Source organism: Dendrobates tinctorius, unplaced genomic scaffold (assembly GCF_039654945.1).
Source record: "Dendrobates tinctorius isolate UK_male_01 unplaced genomic scaffold, ASM3965494v1 ptg000043l, whole genome shotgun sequence".
NCBI classification, from domain to species: domain Eukaryota; kingdom Metazoa; phylum Chordata; class Amphibia; order Anura; family Dendrobatidae; genus Dendrobates; species Dendrobates tinctorius.
In genome coordinates this window covers 17,308,108-17,335,069 of record NW_027361711.1, presented here as the reverse complement: position 1 = coordinate 17,335,069, position 26,962 = coordinate 17,308,108, and positions in this window count along the sequence as shown.

The window sequence follows — 26,962 nt, the reverse complement described above, 5'->3', positions numbered from 1 at the left end:
ATGGGAGCCCAGGGGCACTTGTTCCAGTGATCCTCCCGCTTGGGTGACCTGGAAAAGATCGGGGAGACACTTGTCGTCGGCGGTATCACTAGGGGGTTGGCAGACGGGTAGAATAGGCAGATATGGGTTGTGGTATTTTTTCAGCATGTTAATGTGGACGGTTTTCTGTCGTAGACCTCTAGAGTCAAGGGCAATAACGCAGTTAGTGTCATTAATTTTCTTGACAACCTGATAAGGGCCTTCCCACACTGCTTGAAGCTTGTTGGCAGAGGAAGCAGTAATCATGAGCACTTGTTGTCCTTCCAGGCTGCAGACAGTAAGTGAGATAATTCAATTATCAGACTTTTGGAAGGTAATTGAGACTCTAGACAATATGGGGAATACACAGAATGATACAGGGCAACAAGAGAACGCTATAGAAATCCATAAAGTATAAATATACACAAAATGATACCCACATAACATATCACACCATCACCACAGAGTGCATTATACTATATGGTGGACTATGGGGAGCATTGTACTATATGGAGAACTATGGAGTGTATTATACTATATGGAGGGCTATGGGGATATATTATACTATATGGATGACTATGGGAAGTGCATTACACTATTTGGAGGACTATGGGGTACATTATAATATATGGAGGACTAAGGGTTGCATTATACTTTATGGAGGACTATGGGGTGTAAATTATACTGTATGGGGGACTATGGGGAGTGCATTCTACTGTGTGGAGGACTATAGGAGGTGCACTATACTATTTATAGGACTATGAGGATTGCATTATAATATATGGAGAACTAAAGGGAGTGCATTATGCTATATGGAGGACTATGGAGAGTGCATTATGCTATATGGAGGTCTATGTGGAGTGCACTATACCATATGGAGGATTATAGAGAGAGCACTGTACTATATGGGGGACTATGGGTAGAGCATTATGCTATATGGAGGATTAAGTGAGGCCCATTATACTATATGGAAGTTTATGCTGGGGCTATTATAATATTTGGAGGAATATGTGGGGGCATTATAATATTTGGAGGGCTACAGTGGCATGCATAAGTTAAGGCATCCCTAGTAAAATTTACTGTTATTTGGAAAGGTTAACCAAGTTGAAGATGAAATGATCTCTAAAAGGGATAAAGTTAACCCCTTCCTGACAAGCACCATACATGTTTGGCACTGCAGGAACTGCATTCTTGTAAAACGCAGTACATGTACATCCCGCAATTGCACGGAATAATGCTGAGCACCGCAGCATTCAGGTGCGGGTGTCAGCTCTATGTGAGAGCTGACACCCTGCCACAATGCCCACGATCTGTGCTTTAACCCCTCTGATGCAGCTGTCAATAGTGACAGTGACATCGAGGAGCATTGCACAGGGAGTGAGCTTCCTGTCTGGTGAAATCAACACAACGAGATACAATCACGTTGTGCTGATGGCCTACATGGTGATCTCTGACCGCAAATGACCGTGGGGTCCTTCAGGGTCCGCAGAGAAGGTAGCTTTCTAGTGCCTGTTACAGTTGTGGCCAAAAGTATTGACACCCCTGCAATTCTGTCTGATAATACTCAGTTTTTTCCTGAAAATGATTGCAAACACAAATTCTTTGGTATTATTATCTTCATTTAATTTGTCTTAAATAATAAAAACACCAAAGAGAATGAAGCAAAAAGCAAAACATTGATCATTTCACACAAAACTCCTGAGCAAGCGGGGACACTGGCACGCTATAGGGGTCAGGCCCTGGTGTCGCCGCTGGCTCAGGCCCCTGGCACTGGCGATATTTACTGGTCCCCGCTCCATCGCTGCGCGCCGCTCTCTACCGGGTCCCTCTGCAGTGATGTTCAGGTCCGGGGGCTCTGCTGCCTGAACGTCACTGGAGAGAGACCCGGAAGAAGCGGTGCGCAGCGATGGAGCGGGGACCTCTAAATACCACCAGTGCCAGGGGCCTGAGCCAGCGGCGACACCGGCACCTGACCTCCATAGCACGCCAGTGTCCCCGCCTGCTCAGGACACCGGCACCTGGCCCCCAGCGACGAGAGGTGAGTATGTCATTTTTTTTAAATAGCAGCAGCAGCTTCAGCAGCAATATATAGGGCATATACATCAATGGAGCATGTTATAGAGCCACCATTATCCTATGTGCAGCATTATATGGGGCATATTTTGCATGGAGCACCTTATAGGGCCACCATTATCCTTTGTGCAGCATTACATGGGGCATATTTTGTATGGAGCATCCTATAGGGCCACAATTATCCTATGTGCAGCATTATATGGGGCTCCTGATTCAATATGAATATTCAAAAACATTTAAACCTACTGATGTCTCTATTAATTTTACTTTTATTGGTATCCATTTTTATTTTTTAAATTTACCAGTAGATGCTGCATTTCCCTCCCTCGGCTTATACTCGAGTCAATAAGTTTTCCCAGTTTTTGTGGCAAAATTAGGGGCCTCGGCTTATACTCGGGTCGGCTTATACTCGAGTATATACAGTATTTATGGAACAAATTAAATAAACAAAATAAGTACACATATTTGGTATCACCACGAGTTAACCTCTTCAGCGAACACCATAAAAAAGAGGCAAAAAAAAACATGTTTTATCATCATACTACCGAACAAAATGCAATAAAATGCAATCAAATAGACGAATGTAAAAAAAAATCGTACCACTGAAAACAGCATCTTGTCCCACAAAAAGCAAGCTGCCATAAAGCTCAGTCAGCGAAAAAATAAAAAGGTTAAAGCTCTTAGAATAAAGCAATGTAAATATAATAATTTTTCTATAAAATTGTTTTTATTGTGTAAAAGTGCCAAAACATAAAAAAAATATAAATTCCGTATCGCTGTAATCATACTGACCCAAAGAATAAACAATTCCAGAGATGCTAGTTTTTGTTGATTCGACCTCCCATAAATCAGAATAGAAAACGATCAAAAAATGTCATGTGCCCAAAAATGGTACCAATAATAACATCAACTTGTCTCTCAAAAAACAAGACCTCACATGACTCTGTTGGCCAAAATATGAAAAATTATAGCTGTCTAATTATGGGGATGCAAAAACTAGTTTTTACAATAAAAAGTGTCATTTAGTATGTGACAGCAGCCAGACATAAAAACCCGATATAAATCTCGTATTGCTGTAATTACACCGACCCGAAGAATAAAGTCATCTAATCAATTATACTGCTTGAAGAGCTGCGTAAAAAATGGATAAAACCAATTCTTCGCCTGCTGTTGATTATTTAATTCTGCCTCCCAAAGATCGCAGTAAGGCTTTGCTCACATTTATCCTGCTCTCCGTGCTAAGCGCTTACACCAGAGTTTCCATGTAAATCTCTGAAATACGTGATTCAGACAGAACCCCCGTTGGATGATTAACTATAATGATGAAGATGGATTCAATGGATTCACTGTGGACGCCATAGGTCTGTGATCCGGCGCTGTCCATCTTTTTAGGCAAGCATAAAAAGGCAGGCGAACATAATTTTGTGCACTTCTGAAAAGAAGGACACGGTTGAACAGAGGCCAGACGGAGTCCAGAGTAACTCTGCTGCCTCATTATAGTGAGTGGATCCTTCGGGGGTTTCATTTGACACGTTGCTCAGAGATTTAGATGGAAACCACAAAGTAAGTGGTCAGCGTAGAGCGCCAGATAAATGTGATCCTAAATGTTCTGTAAAATGTTCCCAATAAAAGCTTCAACTCAACTCACAAAAAGTAAGCCCCTGCTCAGGTAAATCATCTGTTAGTGGTAATATAGGGGGCTTCCACTCTACTGCTAGCACAAAAGCTGTGGAAAAGCTAAATGGCTCCTCACCCCTCAAAAGAAATTCAGCAAATTTTGCACTCCCAAATCCAAATGCCCCCCTGCCTTCTGAGCACCTACATATCTCCAGCAGCATAATGTACTGGTCACTTCAACATATTGGTCACTACAATGGCAGTTTGCAATTTTCACTCAGCAACATCCACTGCTGCTTATTTCTGCAAAACACCCATGGTGTCAAAATCGTTACTTCACCTGTAGATATATTGGCAAAGGGGTATAGTTTCCAAAATGGGGTCACTTAATGGGGGATTTTGCTATTTTAGCATTTAGGGGCTCTGTATATGGAGTCTGCAAACTATTCTTGGAAAATCTGCACTCCAGGAGGCAAATAGTTCTCCGTCCCTTCCGAGTCTCGCAGTGTGGCTAAGCAGTCCTGTACAGCCACATATGGGGTATTTCTACATTCAGCAGAAATTGTGGGTGCTTGCCAATGGATTCACCCCCATGGTAAATGGTTAGTATGATGTTCTTTTCTTGAAATTCTGTGCCCTTTTTTCTTCACACATATCTTTAATCATTGTGGTCACAGACTCCTATTTTAACCTCATCAGTCCACAGGACTTGTTTCCAAAATGCATCAGGCTTGTTTAGATGTTTTTCTGCATACTTCTGATGCTGAATTTTAAGGTGAGGATGCAGGAGAGGTTTTCATCTGATGACTCTGACGTGAAGGTCATATTTGTACAGCTGTCTCTGAACAGTAAAACAATGTACCAATGTGCTAAATCTTTCTGAAGGTCATTTGCAGTCAAGCAGAGGTTCTGATTTTCCTCTCTAGCAATTCTAAGAACAGATCTCACTGAAATTTGCTTGACCTTCCAGAACTTATCTTGACCTCCACTGTTCCCGTTAACTGCCATTCCTTAATTACATTTCAAACTGAGGAAAGGGCAACTTGAAAAAGCTTTGCTATCTTCTTATGGCCTTCTCCTGCTTTGTGAACCTTCACCATTTTCATTTTCATAGTGCTAGGCAACTGCTTAGAAGGACCAATGACTGCTATTTTTTGGCACAAGGTTATAGGAGGCTGGGTTTTTATAAAGCTGTGAAATTTGCATCACCTGGCCTTTACTGATGATAAATCTCCAATGTGCCCAAACTTTTGCATTGGTCCATTTTCCTTTTTGTAATTTTTAAAAAGTAAAAAATGACAATACATTTTTTCTTTTCTGCCTGAAGTACAAAGGAAATTTGTCATCTTTAACTTTAGCCCTTTTATTGATCATTTCATCTTCATCTTTCTTTTCTGATCACAATAACAGTAACTTTGACCAGGGTTGGCCAAACTTTTATATGCCACTGTATGTGGGGGCCATTATGATATTTGGAGTGCTATGTGGGGGCCTTTATACTTTATGGCAGGCTATGTAGGGGCCATTATACTGTATGCAATCAATTATACAGTCTGATGGCTTGTTTGGGGTCCTTCATACTGTGTGGCTGCCAATATACAGTGTGGCGAGGTGTGGGGCCATACTGTATGTAGGCCCATTACACTGCATGGAGGGCTGTGTGGGGTCACGGTTGGGGATTATGCTGTGTTTAGGTCACCATACTTTGCCGGGGAAGTAGAGGTGGGGTACAGTAGGGTTATGATACTGTACGTGTGGAGGGTACTGTGGAGGAATTCACCATGGGGGATATCATTCTGTGATTGCGGGGCACTTTGGTTGGCATCATACTTTTTGAGTGCAATGAAAGAGGAATCTATGGCTTCAGTAGGAGGAAAATTACTTTCTAGAGGCTGCAAAGTTGTGATATAAGCTCGTCTGTGACCCTGCCGAATATTGATAACTTTTTTTGGGAGGGGCACAATTAAAACTTCTGTTATGGGGCCCCCTGATTTCTATCTACGCCCCTTTATAGATATATTAAAATCTAACTGTTGGAGTGCATGTTGTGCAGCAGAAAATGTAGGCAATAAACATTCATATCTTTTGTGTAGCTTACAAATACAAAGAAATATGTGTCATGCGTGTTTTGAACATTTTTCTTAAGTTAACGTCAATTACTACTTAATTCTTTTATTCACAACAGTAATTCTTTTCCTATCTGTGGATCAGCATGAACTGTTTGTTTTACTATGATTTACCGCTATCAGTCTACTTCTATTACATAACTGGTACGGCATGTATTATGGTTTGTCTTTTAGACTGAATTACTGTATATTTACTTGGATTGGATGTAAATGTTTCTTAGCGAGTGATTTCGGACCATTTTGTGTTTATGCATAAAGATTTTTAGAAAGGCTAAGTTAGGACAGGTCTGAAAAAGTCGTGGTTAGGAGGCGGTTTTAAACAAAAACACACTGAGTGATCATACAAACATCTTCAAGTGTGGAAACAGTTGTAGATTCATTCCATTTAAACAATTTTTTCTTAAAGGTGATTTATCTACAGTAATGGATGCACAAGCCATAAAGCTGGCCAAACGCATCCTATCAGTTTGCACCCTTTCCCCATTACCGTGGAGGCAGCATTTGCGTCCACATTCAGTAATATTACAATCTATTTTTGCTATGTACTTTTACTATCGAGAGTTATATATACCCTTTCAAAATACATTAAGGTACAAGCTAGTGGTGATTGTTTATGTGTCCATATAACTGAAAAATCTTGGACTATATCAGTTTGGATGTTAGCCGCTAGGGTAGACACAATAAACTACTCACGTCTAAGCTAGGATAGACTGAAACAAGGTCCGCAAAGAAGAGAATATTTTAACAATTCTTTGTTTAAATTTTTTCTTAATTTAACAGAAAACATTTGAACAGATAACTGTTACAATATAGTACCGAAGATGCAACATATCGAATGTAAGTGATAATGTCGGTACGAGGTATATGTGTTACATCAAACGTCGACATAAAACAAATTGGATAGTATAAACAGTGTAATCACATAACAGTAACTGGTAAATTACTGAAAAAAGAAAAACAAAAACAGGCGTTGGTAGTGAAAATAACTAGGCTAGGGAATATTGCAGAGTCAAAAATCTGATCAAATGAAAAGGCAAACGGCAGAGCCATCAAAGCTAGTAGTGTGTAACATAGAAGTATGTATCTATAGGCCTTGTTTATAGACATAAAAAATTAAATCCCAACATTGGGTGACAGAAGGTGGAAGCAGGTGACAGGGTGACAGAAGGTGGAAGCAGGAGCTACAAGGATGCAAGAGAGGCGACGGGAAAGGCAAAGCATAAAGGGCGTCAGGCTCGACCATTGCAGCAGGATGCAAAGAAGAGAATATTTAAAGGGGTTGTCCAGCCTTAGGTTACAAGTCTGAAGTCACTCTATGTAACTACAGACTTGTGAATCCTCACTTTGCACCTACTGTGAATTTTCACCGGTGCCACCTCGAGGATCGCTCGGTCATGTAACCACAAGTATGTAGTTTGCACAGTTCAGAGTCTTCAGTTTTTATGAGTGGCTGAAAAGTGACAAATGTCAGAGCACTGGAGAACTCTCCCAATGAATATCCTTTAAACATAAGGCTTGATCAGATATGCAAGCAAGACCAATAAGTAATCTGGCATTGAATAATCCGTATGATACTGTCATGATCCATGCTGGATCAGGACTGATAAAAAGCACAGGTATCCTTATTTTTTTCTTAAGCTGTGCTTAAGTTTGGTTTTTGCCCCCCGGTGGCCATTAGGATTATTGCACTGTGGTGTCTTTTGCTCTAAGTTTGCCCCGGTGGTGGTGAGCGTCATTGCACTCTTGTATCTTTAGTTAAGTGCACATGATTATAATGCAGGTGTGATTGCTCTGGCTCTGCTATAAAAGAGTCACAGGTGTTGCAATCAGTGTTGGTGATAGTGTTCATTTCAACCATCCTTGGTGGAGGAAGGAGCTGGAGAGTGTTCCTTGCAGCACTGTCTTAGCCCTGGTGTGGAAGGAGTCATAGTGGATTTCCTTGTAGCTCTGACAGAGCTTGGTGGCAGCGATTCAGGAGGCGAGCTGCATTCTGGTGGTGGACTCTGTTGCCAGGAGCAAGTTCAACAGAGTAAAGCTAAGTGGTGTTTCCCTGTTTGTGTTTTTCCTTAGTGTGTATTAGTACAGCGGTGGGGCCAGTGCCTGCGCCACCCAGCTCCCTAGCAAGGGATAGATGTAGGGTGTGCTAGGGCGACAGGTTCCTGATCGACGCCCGGTGCAGAACCGGCATAGGGAACGTTAGGAGCGTTAGGGACACTGACTCAGGGGAGTGCAGGAGGTCTCCACGTCCCCTTTCCCTATCGCAGGGCCCACCATTGTAACTGTTTCCCCTTTCTCTGTGTCTTGTTGTTTTAGTAACCGGCCTGCGGGCCGTGTCACACAGGACAGTATCACGTGCCGCGTCTTGTTGTTTTAGTTACTGGCCTGCTGGTCGCATCACACAGGATGGGTCATCGTGACAGATACAGGAGAAATGAACTGTTTCCGTGTCAGATAATCATATTCTCTTGCATTGACTGAAGTTCCACCAAACATTGGCTTATTCAGTTTGAAATAATATTTATGGTTAATGAACTACTTTATGAACCAATAGTACTACATTTACAGTGTAAGGTTATGGGGAACAAAAGAGGTCAACTGGGCTGCCTAAATAGAATAGCCTTGAAGGTATACATTTTGTTCTCCCCAAATATTTATGATGCCTGCAGTGAAATATGTGTTCCTTTTAGTTAAGGAGAAATAATCCTAAGTATCTGAGAGGAAAAGTAGAAAAAAATAACTACGGTATTTGCTAATATTTGGATTCCCTACGCCAAGAAACTGACACTATCCAGATGAAAACGTCTATTTCCTGGCTGTAAAGTTAGCCCATTAAAGGAAATCTTCTCTTTGACAGCACAAACCAAAACTCACACCGAGTCCTGTACACATGATTCTCGGCCGACTGTAGTTCTTCATTCCTTACTTGGGAAAATAAATAATGTCTTTGGATGTTCTTATATATATATACAAAACGTAACCTTCAGAATGTCAACTCTTTTACTCCCCTACTTTGGAAGTTCTTTGCCTCCTGTATTCTTAAAGGGAAGCTATCATAAAAAATGACCTATTGAATAAACACAGGTATTTGTGTTATATATATTTAAAAAAAATTGATTGGGTGATTTTTTTTCTTTATCACGATTTTGATTAAATAAAAAAAATACAAGATTAATAATTTTGCAATTTGCCCAGCGACCCTGGGAATTTAGACTCTTTTTTTCCTGTTTTTCCATTAATAACTGTAACCTTTGCCCAAGCTCATTAGATTCTTCAATACAAAAGATAGGTTCAAAGTCTGTTCTTTGTTCAACATTTCTGAAAAATGGTCAGAGCTAGACTGGGAAGGGACATGATTCAGCATGTCTGACAAATTCATCATAATTTATGCAAAAAAAGATGGACAAATTACGCATTCAACAGAAATGTACTCTAGTACCAAACCAGAGAATATTTCTTGTGGTGGTGTACGGCAGTTGCTCGATATGCCAGTTTTATTTGGAAGCATAAGTTTCGCATTTAATTTGTTGCATCTTACACCAGTGCCCACTTCATCAAGATTAGTGTGCAAAACACCAGTCTTGATGAATTGATGCCATTGTTTTCTATGAAATTCTTCTGTGTTTCATAGTAAAATGTTGACACTTGCAATCAGGGAGCCTGTTCTTATGTCATGCTATCTGCGCTCAGCTTGAATCAGTTGACAGTTTCTTTTTAATGATGATTTGATCATTTAAATGTCTCTTAGAAAATGTTTAGAGCAAATAGAGTTTCCCATGAACCAATACAGTATTGGTGTACTGTTTGGGGATTGGATCCAGTGACCTGGTGATGTGTGATTGTTTCCTCTGTCTGCTGAGCTATTGCACTTTCTCCCCTGTCAAAATCCTGATTGTTTCTATTGTCTTTGTTTTCCTTTCTTGGTTTGCTCCTCTCCAGGTGTTTGACATATTCCTGTTTTTATTTTCCCCATCACATTTTGGGTGGGGTTTTATATGTTCAACCTTCACTGCACTTCCTTGCTGGCTATACCTCTTGGTGGATGTGTGTTCAGAATTTCTGGCCCATCAACTAAGGGGTTTACCTTGCTTGGTAAACTCCAGTTGTATTCTTGAAGTGGGTCTGTTTGCTTTCCTTCCCAGAACCTTTTCCTTTTACTAATGTTATGTTTCTGGGAATTTATATTTGTTCCTTTTTATTTTTGGTTCTCCTTATTTTTGGTTCTCCTTAGCTTTCCCTCTCAGTCAAATGTGTTTTCGCATCTTACTTCACACTTTCTTCTCCCCTTGTTGACAGTGTGTTATGGCCTCCCCTCTGGTTCATCAGGAGGTATGAGAAACCACTTAATGGCCACTTAAGGGAAATAGATCCAAGTTGGTGTTTTTAATTGTGCTTTCTAGTCTGTACAGGGGCCACGTGGGTAAATGGTATTTGAAATGTGTGAATGTGTACACATTCATAACATATACAATTTTTATGAGAATAACAAAAAATTAGGTCAGTCCAGTATTTGCCAAGCAGGGTTTTGTTTCTTGAGACCTAATTAGGGGTTCCTAGAGTACAGCATCCTAAACAGTTGTTATTTTTACTGTAGACATTATATAGTTGAAGTCAAGGGCCGACATACCTTTCGTACAACCACACAAGGGTCCAAGAGGTAAGGAGGCCCACTGCTATCTCCAAAGCAGGTGGAATTGTGTATTTTGATGAGCTTTTAGATTGCAAAGGATACATATATTGTTCATGTAACGGATGTACCGGTAGCCTTCTTCTGTTCTGCATCTACTTCTGGATGAACCGCTTCCTTCAAATAGGAAAAATAATTTGTAGTTGTCACCACTTTGTAATGATTTTTGGAATTCGTGGGTCTGGCTCTAGGTTTAGTTGATCATTTATGGTCTTTACTGTTCCAATCATAATTTTGAATAAATGTATTGAAAGAAACGTGTACTTTTTTTTACCACCATACACATTTGGTCATATTGTTTCAGATTTGCACCCCTATCATCTAACAGATTAGGCTACAGGTCAAATATAACAGTTTAAAAGAGGACCGAAAGAAAGTGATTTTCAGCTTGTAATATCATCTGAACTCCAAAAAGGGTTGACATTTTTTGTAGGAAAAATCTGTTTCCAAAAAAATTAGTGTCACATAATGACTCCCAGACATGCACTTATTAAGTACAAATGTTGTTTGTCCAAAGAGACAATGAGGTAGATTTATTACTACTTTCCTAAAGTTACCGAGTAACAGTTCATCAGTTAGAGGAGTAGTGAAGCTCCTCACAAGCTTGGAAGCTATAAAGAAACGGGGGAGGGGTAACACAATAGGCAAAAAACGCTTGTCATGTATGATCCAGCCATCATTATAATAAATAGGGGTTTTCAAACAATGCTGCATGAAAAGGTGATCAGCTAGTTGCTGTATAAGTACAGTTACCAAATGTGATAAGGTATATGGGGAATGTAGAGACAGCTGAATAGAAGGGACCAGATTATGAAGAAAATTTAGACAGTAACCCCTTCTCAAGTACAGCACCATGGAATCAATGTTGCTCTAAAAAGAAATAGTAATAATAATAATAGGAAAGAGTTAGATTAGTGAAGTGAGGTGATTGCCCTGTCTAAAGAGATGTCTTTTAGAGTACTCTTAAATTTGTGGGGGGCTAGGTATTAATGAGATTGTTCAGGGTAGTGAATTCCAGAAAACTGGTGCAGCACGAGAGAAGTCTTGGAGACAGAAGTGGGAGATTCGGATTATGGATGATGTAGTCTTAGATCAATTTCAGAATAGAAAGCACTGGTAAGGTGATAGAGAAGGGAGGAGATGTATGGTGGTGCAGAACTGTGGAGGGCTTTATTGGCGACAGTGATACATTATTGTACTCTGTAGTGGATGAGTAGCTAGTGCTATGACTAGCACAGGGTGGAGGCATCGATATAGTGGTTGGACAGTAATATGATCCTATCAGCAATCTTCAGTATGGATTGGAGAGGAGAAAGATTGGTAAGTGGAAGACCAATCAATAGAGAGTTAAGCCCCCATTACACATAGCGATATCGCTAGCAATATCGCTGTAACGTCACCGATTTTGTGACGTAGCATTGATATTGCTAGCGATATCACTATGTCTGATACTTACCTCTGACTGGCTCCCCCGCTGCTCATCGCTGATCGCGCGAGAACGTCCTGGACCATTTCTCGTCTTCAGCTTCCTGCTTGGCTTCCTGTGGCGCCGACGAGTGACTCGTGGACGCGGGCGGGAGGACATCAGGATCGCCGTGTCTGACAGGTAAGTAATGACCCCCGACCCCTGCTATGTCGCTGATGAGATCTACCTGTGTGGCAGATCACTAGCGACCACTTAGCGGTGCACCAGCGATCCATATCGTTGTCGGGATCGCTGGTGCATCGCGAAGTGTAACGGTACCCTTACAGTAGATTATGTAAGAGTGAATAAGAGCGACAGTAAGAGTTTTCGCAGTTTCAAAGATGAGAAAAGGTCGGAATTTGGAGAGGTTTTTAAGATGCAGGTGATACGAGTGAGTGGTTAGATATAGGGAACACAGGAAAGTTCTTTGTCAAATATGAGCCCAAAACAGTAAGTGTACTGATTGGGAGTTATGGTTGAACAACCCAAGTCAATTTGAATATCGGGAGGAAACAAGAGAAGTTTAGTTTTCTAAAGAATCAATTTCGAATATAGTGAGGAAATCATGTTAGAGACAGCAGACAGACAATCCCTGCTATTTTGTATTAAGGTGGGGGTGATGTCAGTAGAAGAGGTGTATAATTGGATGTCATCACCAGCGTATAGATGGGACTGGAAGCCAAATATGCTAATAGTTTGCTATACTAGCGACCTGGTTCATCATTGCCTTTCCACCACTTTGGGGCATAAATAAATCTCAATTGGTGACTTTTTGATTTGCAACAAAACCATCAAATGGTTTGCACCTTTATCTAAAGTTGTCTTTTTGGTTTAGTTAATTTTTTTATTTTTAAATTATTGTGACTTTTCTAGCTGTTTTAGACTCATTCATCAAACACGACTTTAACCACTTTCCGACATTGGGCGTAATAGTATGCCAATGCTGAACTCCCTCTGTTTGGTGCGAGCTCCAACGCTGAGCCCACACATTTCCGGGCACATGACAGCTGATCTATACAGCTGACATGTGCCCGCAACAGAGGCAGGTGGAATTGCGATCCACCTGCAACTACTAGCTAGTTAAATATCGCTGTCAATCTCTGACAGTGTCATTTAATGCACGCTTACTAGAAGCGCATTGCTAATCCCATCCATCGGTGACCCTGTCACATGATCACGGGTCACCGATGGGTCAGCATGACAACCAGAGGTCTGCAGCAGACCTCTATGGTTGTCATTGCCAGATTGCTATGAGCACCAGCTGGTGGTCGCCGCTCATAGCAAGTGAGCATTTATGCTACACACAGGCGATCTGATCATCGCCTGTGTGAAGCAGAGGAGATCAAAGTGCTGCAGCTTCTAGTCTCTCATGGAGACTATTGAAGCATGCAAAAAGTAAAAAAAAAAAGTTTAAAAATATTTAACAAATGAAAAAAATGTACAGTGGGTACGGAAAGTATTCAGACCCCTTTAAAATTTTCACTCTTTGTTTCATTGCAGCCATTTGGTAAATTCAAAAAAGGTAATTTTTTTCTCATTAATGTACTCTCTGCATCCCATCTTGACTGAAAAAAAAATCAGAAATGAAGATTTTTTTGCAAATTTATTAAAAAAGAAAAACTGAAATATCACATGGTCATAAGAATTCAAACCCTTTGCTCAGTATTGAGTAGAAGCACCCTTTTGAGCTAGTACAGCCATGAGTCTTCTTGGGGATGATGCAACAAGTTTTTCACACCTGGATTTGGGGATCCTCTGCCATTCTTCCTTGCAGATCCTCTCTAGTTCCATCAGGTTGGATGGTGAAAGTTGGTGGACAGCCATTTTCAGGTTTCTCCAGAGGTGCTCAATTGGGCTTAGGTCAGGGCTCTGTCTGGGCCAGTCAAGAATGGTCACAGAGTTGTTCTGAAGCCACTCCTTTGTTATTTTAGCTGTGTGCTTAGGGTCATTGTCTTGTTGGAAGGAGAACCTGCGGACAAGTCTACGATCCAGAGCACTCTGGAAGAAGTTTTCATCCAGGATATCTCTGTACTTGGCCACATTCATGTTTACTTCAATTGCAACCAGTCATCCTGTCTCTGCAGCTGAAAAACACCCCCTTAGCATGATGCTGCCACCAGCATGTTTCACTGTTGGGATTGTATTGGGCAGGTGATGAGCAGTGCCTGGTTTTCTCACATACTGCTTAGAATTATCACCAAAGTTCTATCTTCGTCTCATCAGACCAGAGAATCTTATTTCTCATAGTGTTAGACGTCGAGTTCCCGCCACTGCACAGGTGGAATCTTGAGCCATGTCCTCTGCGGTCTCCCATTCTTCTTCAGCCACAGAGGTTTCTGCTCAGCAGAGACATCGGTCTCAGCGTCTTGCTCAGGCTAATGCTATGTGTTTGGTTGCTGCCGCTGCCCCTGCCCCAGGTTCAGCTATAGCATTCAGTATTAGTCAGCAGCGAGCAGATGCTCCTGGGGCTAAGTACTGCTTTTCTCCATCTGAGCATGTCCATGAGACGACCGCTCATTGGTGGTCAGAGGTCACATGTGCAGCTCGGATTGGGCCATCAGCAAGGTCCTGGAAGGCTGTGGTTATAAAAGGATGGCCGCACGGCTGTGCGCTAGTATAGACCATGTGGAGTGAGTGTTGTATGCACGTATGAATGTCTCTGGTGAATGACTCATTATGAAACCCCTACCCTTGGTACGCATGTGTTGTTCAGCCCTTGCCAGTTAGAGATTAAGTTGATAGTGCAAGTAGGAGGCAGAGTCAGGGCCTAGCATCAGCGCCAAGTAGTGGCTTGCCTGTACGTCACTGTGCACTTGGTCTGCACTCCACAGTAACCAGAGTCAATTAGTGGCATTCTCAGGTGCGATGCCGCGGTCTTAATGGGTCTAGAGGGACTCTAACCCTGTGTCTTTGGGGCAGAGTCCTGTGACTGTACACTAGCACTCACTTTGCCGAACTCTGTGAGCTTTAACAGGCTGCTGCATTTATATTCCGCGGTAGTGCGGTTCTGTGAAGCAACAGAGTCCGGCTCTGTACACACCGGGTGATGTTAACCAGCGTGTGTTCATCTATTATACCGCAATATAGCATCTGCCATTACCGGGCAGCAGGTAACATATCTGCATGGTGGACCCAGGGCTGCGAACGCACCCTATTACTACCTTCTTATTATTTGGTGTGTTCCGCCAGCCCTAACACATAGTGGCATGATCCATGCTGGATCAGGACTGATAAAAAGCACAGGTAACCTTTTTTTTTCTTAAGCTGTGCTTAAGTTTGGTTTTTGCCCCCGGTGGCCATTAGGATTATTGCACTGTGATGTCGTTTGTTCTCAGTTTGCCCCCGGTGGTGGTGAGCGTCATTGTACTCTGGTTTCTTTAGTTAGTACACATGATTATAATGCAGGTGTGATTACTCTGGCTTTGCTATAAAAGAGTCACAGGTGTTGCAATCAGGGTTGGTGATAGTGTTCATTTCAACCATCCTTGGTGGAGGAAGGTGCTGGAGAGTGTTCCTTGCAGCACTGTCTTAGCCCTGGTGTGGAAGGAGTCATAGGGGATTTCCTTGTATCTCTGACAGAGCTTGGTGGCAGCGATTCAGGAGGAGAGCTGCATTCTGGTGGTGGACTCTGTTGCCAGGAGAAAGTGCAACAGAGTAAAGCTAAGTGGTGTTTCCCTGTTTGTGTTTTTCCTTAGTGTGTATTAGTACAGCGGTGGGGCCAGTGCCTGCACTACCCAGCTCCCTAGCAAGGGATAGGTGTAGGGTGTGCTAGGGCGTCAGGTTCCTGATTGGCGCCCGGTGCAGAAGCGGCATAGGGAACGTTAGGAGTGTTAGGGACACTGACTCAGGGGAGTGCAGGAGGTCTCCATGTCCACTTTCCCTATGGCAAGGCCCACCATTGTAACTGTTTCCCCTTTCCCGTGTCTTGTTGTTTTAGTTACCGGCCTGCGGGCCGTGTCACACAGGACAGTATCACGTGCCGCGTCTTGTTGTTTTAGTTACCGGCCTGTGGGTCACATCACACAGGATGGGTCATCGTGACACATAGTCTGGGAGTCGTTCATGTGTTTTTTTAACAAACTCTCTGCGGGCTTTCATATGTCTTGCACTGTGGAGAGGCTTCCATCGGGCCACTCTGCCATAAAGGCCAGACTGGTGGAGGGCTGGAGTGATAGTTGACTTTGTGGAACTTTCTCCCATCTCCCTACTGCATCTGTGAAGCTCAGCCACAGTGATCTTTGGGTTCTTCTTTACCTCTTTCACCAAGGCTCTTCTCCCATGATTGCTCAGTTTGACTGGATGGCCAGGTCTAGGAAGACTTCTGGTGGTCCCAAACATCTTCCATTTAAGGATTATAGAGGCCTCTCATGCTCTTAGGAACCTTGAGTACTGCAGAAATTCTTTTGCACCCTAGGTCAGATCTGTACCTTGCTATAATTCTGTCTCTGAGCTCCTTGGCCAGTTCCTTTGACCTCATGATTTTCATTTGGTCTGACATACACTGTGAGCTGTGAGGTCTTATATTAGACACTGGTGTGTGCCTTTACAAATCAAGTCCTATCAGTTTAATTAAACACAGCTGGACTCCAATGAAGGAGTAGAAGCATCTCAAGGAGGAACACAAGGAAATCGACAGCATGTGACTTAAATATGAGTGTCTGAGCAAAGGGTCTTAATACTTAGTTTTCAGTTTTTCTTTTTTAATAAATGTGCAAAAATTTCTACATTTCTTTTTTTTTTCAGTCAAGATGGGTTGGATAGTGTACATTAATGAGAAAAAAAATGAACTTTTTTGAATTTACCAAATGACTGCAATGAAGCAAAGAGAGAAAAATTTAAAGGGGTCTGAATACTTTCTGTACCCACTGTAAAAGGTCAAATAACCCCCATTCGCCTCGTTCATTATAAAACAAAAAAGATCAAATATACATGTTTGGTATCACTGCGTTCACAATCGCCTGATCTACCAATATAAAAAAGAATTAACCCGATCGCTAAACGGCGTAACGAGAAAAAAATTCAAAACATCAAAATTACGTTTTCTTGCTCACCACTACATTGCAAAAAATGCAGTAACGGGTGATCAAAAAATATCTTCACCAAAAAGGAATTAATACAAATGTCAGCTTGGTGCGCAAAACATAAGCTTTCACCCAGCCCAGGATCATGACAAATGGAGACGCTACAGGTCTTGGAAAGTGGCACCATTTTTTTTTTTTAAAACAAATTTTGGATTTTTTTCAACACTTAAATAAAAAAGAAACTAGACATGTTTGGTGTCTATGAACTCATAATGACCTGTAGAATCATAATGGCAGGTCACTTTTAGCATTTAGTGAACAGGGTAAAAAACTGTAGAATTGCACTTTTTTTGCAATTTTACAACCCTTGGAATTTTTTTCCCATTTTCCAGTACACGATAAGTTAAAAACAATGGTGTTGTTGCTCAAAATTAAAACATGTCCCGCAATAAAACAAGCCCCCACATGGCCAAAAAAGTTATGGCTCTGAAAAGAAGGGGAGCAAAAACGCAAAAACCGAAATACCTCTAGTCGATAACGAGTTAAAGAGTCACAATTTTTTGCACAGATTTACTTTTGTTCCATTCTGGAGTGAGTTATAGTACAAAATATTTTTTTACCCAAAGTTTGAGACATGTTGCGCAATCCTTAACTTGCTTGTAGAAATCTGTTTTCCTACTTTAGAGAAATCCACTTGAAATTGTATGCTGATGAGTTGCAAGTGCCTCACCCTTCCTTCTGTCTCTACATCACTCATTTTTCAGCTACTGCCTAGTCAAAAACAGGAGGCAGGCAGCGGGTGACAAATAAGGAGAGAGGTAGGGGAGATGTAAGCACTATGTCCACCCCACTGCACATGCAACTAACTACCACATAATACCAGCTATGGATTTCTGTCACCACATTTGAGCGAATTTACCTATTAATATGGGTATACAGGTTATAGACAGCTGAACGTAGTCATACCTGTAGGCCTCATGGATGAAGCCTTGCTCTGTAAATGTCATCTTTGTATCGCTTTATTTTTATTAGTTCTTCCAGGGTATAGTTCCTATGCTGCCCGGAAGATAACGCTGCATCCCAGCTTCAATTTCCTTTATTTCTTATCCCCTCTCTTGACTGTGTCTCTGTAACGTCAAGTGCAAGTCCAGAAATCCCATGCCTTAGGTAAATAATGATAATGTCTGTAAAATGCTGTGGAATAAGATAGTGCTTTATAAGCAAAAGCATAATATTAACATACTTACCAAACCATGTCTGCTATGATAAAGTACTATAGCAAGTGTTGTCAATGAGATTTCTACAGTGCATTTTGTGTATTGCCATCTGTTTCGTGGGTGATGAGAAACTTGCCAATGATGTAATGCTGATCTTCTACCATAGAATTTCCTTAAATCCTTCTATTCTGTAATCTGTTTTCTTGGTGTCTGTTACTGTATTACAGTATGAGAAAGATTTATGATATCACAAACATAAACTTACATGTATAAGGTTGGATTCTCATAAGCGTTTTTTAGCGCAGCACATCATGCGCTATCGGTCACATGCGCCATGCGCCCCTATGTTTAATATGGGGGGCGCATGGTCTTGAGTTTGCACGCATGCGTTTTCGTGCGCATGCGTTTTTTCGTCGTGTGCGTCTAGGCGCGCCAGATGCTACCTGTTGCATTTTTGGGTCCGCCAAAAGGCGTAAAAAAATGCATGTGCACACTTGCGCACGGAATGCGACAAAATAATGCATTACAGTCTATAGGAACGCAGGCATGCGCATGGACATGCGTTCGTCTGCATTTTAGTGCGCATGCATTTTTGGCGTAAAAATGTGTAGACACTGATTTTAACCCCTAGAGAACGAATGCGCATAAAAACGCAAACGCATGATGCGTTTTTTGCATGCGTTTCTATTGTGCACGATGCACTGCGCAAAAAAATGCTAATGTGAAAGTAGCCTAAGACACTATTGCATTAAGTTCACATGAAATACACATTTTTGCTTGTAGTAAAACTTTTCAAAGATCTTTGGCAAGTTAATATTTCTATGTGCTCGCCAAAAACAATTTCTACCTTTTTTGTCATTTTTTTCTATTTACAAGTCATAAAGTTGCACTTTTTTGAAGATATTGTATCTTAGAGTGTATGATAAAAAGATTGATACTTTAGATATCTGCAGTGCCTTGCAAAAGTATTCACCTCCCTTGGCTTTCTATTTATTTTGTTACATTACAACCTGTGTTTAAATATTTTTGTAATCCGATTTGTGTGCGATACTAAATAGTCTAAGTTGGTGAAGAAAAGTGAGAAAAATTTAGGCATAAATTAAATTTATGAGCTCAAATAACTAAAAGTTGGCCTGTCCTTATGTAGTCACTCTTTTTACATGTATTCACCCCTCTTGCTATGAAGCCCCTAAAAATATCTAGTGCAAGCAATTACCTTCACAAGTCAAATGCTTAGTGAAAAGAAGTCCACCTGTGTGCATTCTAAGTTTCACACGGTCTCTCAGTAAATACATGCCTTTTCTGAAAGGCCACAGAGGCTGCAATACCATTAAGCAAGAGGCACCACTAACCAAAAAATCCCAATCTCTGATGATCCCCGAAGCACCATAAGATCCATTATCATCAAATGGAAAGAACATAGTGCCACAACAAATCTGCCAAGAGAGAGTTGGTCACCAAAACTCAGCCCAGACAAGGAGGGCATTAATCAGAGAGGCAGCACAGAGACCAAAGGTAATCCTGAAGGAGCTGAAGAGTTCACAAGCAGAGACCAGACTATCTTTATATATGACCTACAATAAGCCGTAAACTTCAAAGAAATGGCCTTTATTGACAAGTGGGAAAAAAGCCTTTACTTTCACACAAAAATTGTAAGGCTCATTTGGAGTTTGCCAAAAGAAACGTGAGAGACTCCCCAAATGTGTGGAGGAAGGTGCTGTGGTTAGATGTAAGCCAATTCTTTGGAATGCACCACCCAGGATAATTCAAATAATCCCCATTACCCTCAGTTTTAAGCGTGCCCTAAAAACTCATTTCTTCGGACCGGCCTACCTCCTCAACATATTTATCTAGCTATCCCTGTGTTGCCCATTCATATTTGTCTTCATAACCAGGTTCCTCCTATCATGTTCTCACATGCTTTATGCATTTAATAGCCCTCTGTATCTGTGCTGTTACATACTTAGGCTGATAACTGGTTCATGCAGCATTACATAAACACCAGATTTATTATATTATGGCTGGTCAGAACAATGAAAGCAATTGTTACCATCCACCTTCGAGTCTCTGTGACACCCCAGAGTCCAGTTGTCACAGTGACAATGCCTCCCTCTAAGGGGTAAAATCATGCCTGGAGGCAGGAGGGGGGCCCCCATTGCCAGGTAACACAGATTACATGACAATTCCTGCTGCAGGTCAGAAAGGGGAGCTTCCTTATAAATTCTGGCCAGCAGATGGGGTTAGTGAGTCAGTAAACAGTCAGCTGTGAGAGAAAACAAGGGAGTTGTCATGGAAACGAGAGCACCTGAGCTGATGACAAGACAGTGAAGCCTGAGGTAAAGGATCTTTCTGGAAGATCCAGTCAGTTGGTGAGGGAGAGTCGATCTGTGAAGAGGGAAAAGGACAAGAGCAGAGACAAGAGGCTCCGGGGAAGCTAAAATTGCGTATAGCTGACCCCAGAGCGAAGCGCTGATAAAGAAAGAGGACGCCAGAGTCCTAGGCTGACAGGAGCTGTACGCCCTGATAGCTGAATCTGGAAGTACAGGGGACTGCAAATTCCTTGGCGACTTTGAACACCTGAAGGCACGGCAGCAGATCAGGAGCCCGGGGCTGACGGTGAAAAGGACAGTACCTGTGGAATAGGCTAACGCTGACAGCCATACAGGTTAGAGAAACCATCACCCAATAGAGGGTCACAGCTTAGTTACAAACAGCAGAGACCCACACACAAAGCGCAGAAGGAAGGTCCCAAACCCCCACCTGGCAGGGTGGATCCCCTGAATGCCTCCAGGCAAGCCGGACTCAATCCATCACCTGTATGTGGTACTCCGGATTGCAACCACTTTCAAGTAAAAGTTAAAGAAACTGCACCTCTCTGTGTCCTCTTATTTCTCTGCACCCCAACATTCACCGTCATCCGAACTATTAATCAAATGTATCTTTGCCCTGGGGCCCCCGCTCTACCCGTGGGGAGCTGAACTATTATTTGCTGTTTCACCATCAGCCTCAGTGAACCAAAACCGCAGTGTCGGCCACTCATTGCCGAACACCCCGGGTGGTGTCGCACTTAAACATCACACAACTTTCCTCTATTTTATTACTTGGCACCTCAGGGCCACGGACCGGGTCTCTGCCACCGTGACATCCCCCATTGATGTCAATGGGCCCAGTACCCTAAGGCCCTGCGGGGCGCACCATCTCCCCTATTTCCTCATAGTTTGTAAGCTTGTGAGCAGGGTCCTGATTCCTCTTGGTATCTGTTGATTTATGTGATTATTGTTATGCTATAATGTCTTTTATGGTCTGTACAAGTTCCCTCTAAAATGTAATGTGCTGAGGAATTTGTTGGCGCTATAGAAATAAGATTAATATTAGTAACATTATTATAGATGTAACCAAAATTGAACTTTTTGGCCACAAAGGTAAATGCTATGTTTGGCGTCAATCCAAAAAAGGTCATCACCCCAAGAACGCCATCCCCACAGTGAAACATGGTGATGGCAGTATCATGCAGTGGGGATGTTTTTCGGCCGCAGGGAGCAGAAAAATTGTCTGAGTCGAGGGGAAGATGGATGGTGCGAAATATGGAGATATTCTTGAGCAAAGCCTGTTACAGTCTGTCAGTGATTTGAGACTGGGATGGAGGTTCATCTTCCAACAAGACAACGACCAAAAGCATACTGCTAAAGCAACACTCTTCTGGTTTAAGGGGAAACATGTAAGTGTTTTGGCATGGCCACATGTTAATCCAATTAAGAATTTTTTGTCAGACATCAAGATTGCTGTTCACCAGGGGAAACCATCTAACTTGAAGGAACAGGAGCAGTTTTGCCTTGGGGAATGGGCAAAAATCCCTGTGGCAAGATGTGGAAAGGTCACAAAGACATATCCAAAGTGGCTTCCAGCTGTAATTGCCGCAGAAGGAGGTTCTACAAAGTACGACTTTAGGGGTGAATACTTATGCACACTGAATTTTTCAGTTATTTTGATCTATTTGTTGTTTGCTTCACAATATAAAGAATATCAAATGTTCACAGTTGTAGGCATGTTCTTTCCATGAACTGATGCAAACCTTCAAAAAACAGTGATATTCCAGGTTGTGAAGTAGCAAAACCCAAAAAACGCCATGGGGTGAATACTTTCACAAGTCACTGTACATCGTTTTTATGGAGAGTGGCACCAAGTTATAATGTCACAGTCACGATTGTGTTAAACAGATGACATGTTGTTTTGAAAATCACCTCTGAGGAAGAATAATCCAGTCCTCTCCGCTACTCAATAGTTCATAGAAAGTGGTAACTTTTGGCACTCAGAATGAATCAATGAAGTTGCTTTTTGAAACAAAAGTTGCAGTTTTATTCACAGCCAACTATTTAATGTACAGCAGATGATGCATCCAACGTTTCATCAACATTGCCTTTGTCAAGGAATTCTGTAGGTAAGTCAGTCGGTGAGATCCTGGTGCCTCAGTTCTGCATGTGAGGTGCACCGACGGTTACCTCTTTCTCTGTATTGCATATTCCGTCAGAGCACCACCCTTCCACTAAGCGAGTACAATACTTTTGACTGGCATTACCTCAATAGATTGTGTTATCAGGATTTCCTTAGTATTGCATAGGTGAGAGAACACAGGGCACTTTCTAATGCCTTGATAATAATTCCATCACCTGTGAAATACCAAAGAAATCCTGAAAATATGATCTGTCCGGATGCTCTGATGGAAACAATGATGTATCAGATGCTAATCATTACAAGAGCTTACCCAAAGTTGTCACTTGGGGGGTTGCACGGGCCTTTTGCCAACAGTATTTCAGTGTTCTAATATGTCCATGAGCCTGATATATAGCTGCCCTGCATTAAATTACCACCAAACCACCTTTGATTGCATGTGTATGTGGGGAGGAGGACTCCCATATAGTGGCTGGGCTGGAACCAAGGGGACCGCCATCCGGGTTCCTGAAGGAACAACACTGGGGGGGCAACGAAGGGAAGGAGATTACTGAAGCTGTCCGGGCAACTGGGGGTGGGGCAAGGATAAAAGGAGCAGGGGGCGCGCTCGGGAGTTAGTTAGCAGAGAGGCTGACAGGAGAGGAGAGTCCGTGTGATCTAGAGAGAGACAGTGTAACGGGCGTGGAGGAGTTGAGAGATGATCAGGAGTCTGTGAGGGGTAAGCGACTTACTCACAGACAATCTAGGTGTGCCCATCCCCTACCGGGAGCCGCCAGCTGTCCACGTACAGCCACAGCCATGCCCGCTGTTCCGCGCTCCCTCGCGGCTGGTCCGCGACCCCCAGCGGCTTCTGCCACTGTGTTTCCACATGCTGCAGCGACCTGGACACTGCCTCCCTGTCTCCTCCCACGGCTGCGGCTTCCACCACCAACTTCAGTGGACGCCATCTGGCCATAGGCGCCAGCAGAGGTCTGTGTCCCATCTGCAGAGGGACCCTGGGAGAGACCGGCCAACCGTCACCTGAGGTACTGCGTCATAACGGCGCTCCGGGGGCGGGAGCGGCACAGATCCTTCAGGGCCTGTTGAGCCCCACCGGCACAGATCCTTCAGGGCCTGTTGAGCCCCAGCGGCACAGATCCTTCAGGGCCTGTTGAGCCCCACCGGCATAGATCCTTCAGGGCCTGTTGAGCCCCACCGGCACAGATCCTTCAGGGCCTGTTGCGCCCCAACGGCACAGATCCATCAGGACCTGTTGCGCTCCAACAGCACAGCTCCTTCCGGGCCTATTGTGCCCCCAGCATCAAGGTTTCTCCTGGGCCCGTAGTGCCCCCACAGCAAGGATCCTTCAGGGCCTGTCGGGTCCAATCATCCCTGGATATCGGGGCGCCAGAGCAGCCGCATCAGCGATCCCTACGCGGCCACGTCTGTGATCCTGAAAAGACGCCTGGAAGGATAAGTTGACTATAGGAAATAAGGACCCATAGTTTTGGCCGTACTTGGCCTATGACACCCGGCCTAGCCGGATTAGTCACCTTTGCAATAAGAAAAGTCTTGTTAATGTTGTTGAGTCCCTGCGTTGGCAGATTGTTGTTATCCCCTTTGTTTGCTCAGCATAGTCCCAGTGGCTACCATTTATAAACGTTGATTTCACATACCACACTCTGTCTCGTGTCTTGTCACTGCTTCCTAAGAACCTGCTTAACCCTACTCTTGACGTAGTCGGCAGGATGCAGTCTCTGAGCATGGACAGTGGTGCCCCAGACCAGGGCAGGGCTGTGAACTCCAAAAATAATGAGGGTCCCCGTTCCAGCATTTCATTGGGGGCTATGCTGAACAACCTACCTAGATTTTCCAGCTCCAATACTATGCTATGGAGCTGGACAGAGCAGATGCGGGGGCTCTTTCGGATGCACCCAATGACCCCTGATCTGATAGCCGAAGTGGCTCTCATGGCACTAGATGGGGAGGTGCGGAGATCAGTGATGTTGAAACCCCCGGGGCACTGCAACACTTTTGAAAAAGCTTTACAGACAGTAGAACAGACTCATGGGGACCCAACTAATGTGGGAGAGCTAAGGACCCGTTTGTTTATTCGGATGCAGGGAGAGGGGGAGATAATCACTCAGTATGCGAATGTCCACAAAGAATTGCATACGGCCATTGAGAGAAAGGACGGGGTAGGGGTAGCACCTCTTGACATTACCCTACGCGACCTATTGGTGACTGGTCTGCGAGATCCATTAATAAAAGGGGCATTAAGGGAGCAGATCAGAATAAATCCCCAAATAGACTTTTCAGAGGTGGGAAGCCAGGCCCAGGCTCAAGAGAAAGAGCAGGGGATGGCGGTCCCCGTGGGAAAGGTCAGAGGTGTGGAGGTCCCCGCCAACACAGTCGAGGAGCCACAGTGGGTGGAGGAGATGAAACAAGAGTTGAAGAATATAAAGGGCGAGTTGGCCGAAGTAAAGAGAAGAACCGAGACTGGGACTGGAAGACCTAGCTTTAACCCCGGCCCCTGGGGATCACGCTTCCCACGGGGTGGTCAGTCTGCACAGGCCCGGTGTTATGAGTGTGGAGAACCAGGGCAATTCCTCCGAGAGTGTCTGCGGCGTGGGAGATACCCACCCCGGCGGCCTTTAAACTAGAGGGCTCCGGGATGGGGGGGATGCCGCTCGGAGCCGAAAACCAAAACTAGGGGTGGTGGAAGTCCCGAAGATTTGGTAGCAAAATGTCCGGTGGTTTCGGCAGAAGTGGAGGGCCGGGCCGTCCGATGCCTGGTGGATACGGGGTCACAAGTAACCACTATGCCCGCAATGTACTTTCAACAAAACTTCCCGGAGGCAGCAAGACCTCAGAGGGGGCCCATGATCAGATTAATAGCCGCCAACCAACTGCCAGTCCCTGTTGCAAGGGTGGTGTGGGTACAGGTGACGTTGTGCGGGAAATCCCTTGGTCGCAGAGGGGTGGTGCTGACTCAAGGAGAAACTGATAAACAGCACCCTGTCACCCTAGGCATGAATATTTTAACAGAGTTCGGCAATCTACTGCTAAATGATCCTACACAGAAGATTCTGAAGCAGTGGGGTTCTCGCACGGCTCAGGGGCTGGTGTTCCAGCAGCTGGTACAGGGAGCGTGGATACATCAGGACTGTCAGGAGGATGAGGCTCTGGGCAAGGTCATCGTGCCAGCGGCTCCCCTGCTTGAGCTAACTCCTGGGCAGACTGTGGTGGCCTTGCCAATTCGTGCCTCGATACCCTTGGAGGGCGTGGAGGTGCAGGTGGAGCCGTGTCACTCGGAGTGCTTACCTCCTGGCATACTGGTGGCCCGTTCCCTGGCTACCGTGCAAAGGGGGACCATCCTGGTGCGCTGCCTCAACCTTGAAGACCGAGACACCGTTCTGAGAGCACGGACTGAACTGGCCAAATTAGTAAGGCCTCCAGAGGAAGTTAGAGTGATCAATGAGTGGAACAGGCTGCCACGAGAAGTGGTGAGTTCTCCTTCAATGGAAGTCTTCAAACAGAGGCTGGACAGACATCTGACTGGGATGATTTAGCGAATCCTGCTTTGAGCAGGGGGTTGGACCAGATGGCCCAGGAGGTCCCTTCCAACTCTACGATTCTATGATTCTATGATTCTACTGCCAGCTCCTCCGGTTCAATTGCGAGTACACTCTGAGGATCCTTGGGAAGTCACGATTCAAACTGTGGCGCCCCTGAGGCTCAGTCGCCACAGAGGTACTGCACCTCCTCCTGAGGTGTGGTGCCCCACCATCCAGGTAAGTTGGAGGCTCCCGACCACGCTCCAACACTCGCACCCCACACAACAGAGTAGTTCAGCAAAGCCACCTTGCGGCTCCTTGCTTAGAGAGTAGCAGAGCACCTTTGGTGGTTCCCTGCTTGGAACACGAAACGTGCTGGGAGGCGAGTGGAGTTGAGAATACATAAAAGAGCGGGAAGGTTTAGGATTACAGGTCAGTCTGGGAGAGGAAGCCACTCAGAGAGGAGTAAGAAAAGAAGATTCCTGAGAGAGGGATGGAGGAAGGAGGTGCTGCAGCAGACCTCAGTGACCTGGGTCTGCTGGCACGGGAAAGGAAAGAAGGAGAAAAACATTGAACTGAAACCTGATCTTCCATAAGAAAGAGAGATTAGAAAAGAACGAAGGAGTAAAAGGGAACAGAGAGGACGTGGGTTAGAGGAAGAACCCTGCCTAGAAGTTCTAAGCGCAAGGCCGGGGCCCGGTCCCCGAGGTTGTATCGACACTAATGGTTCTGCAGCAGAAACCGGTGGAGTAGTGG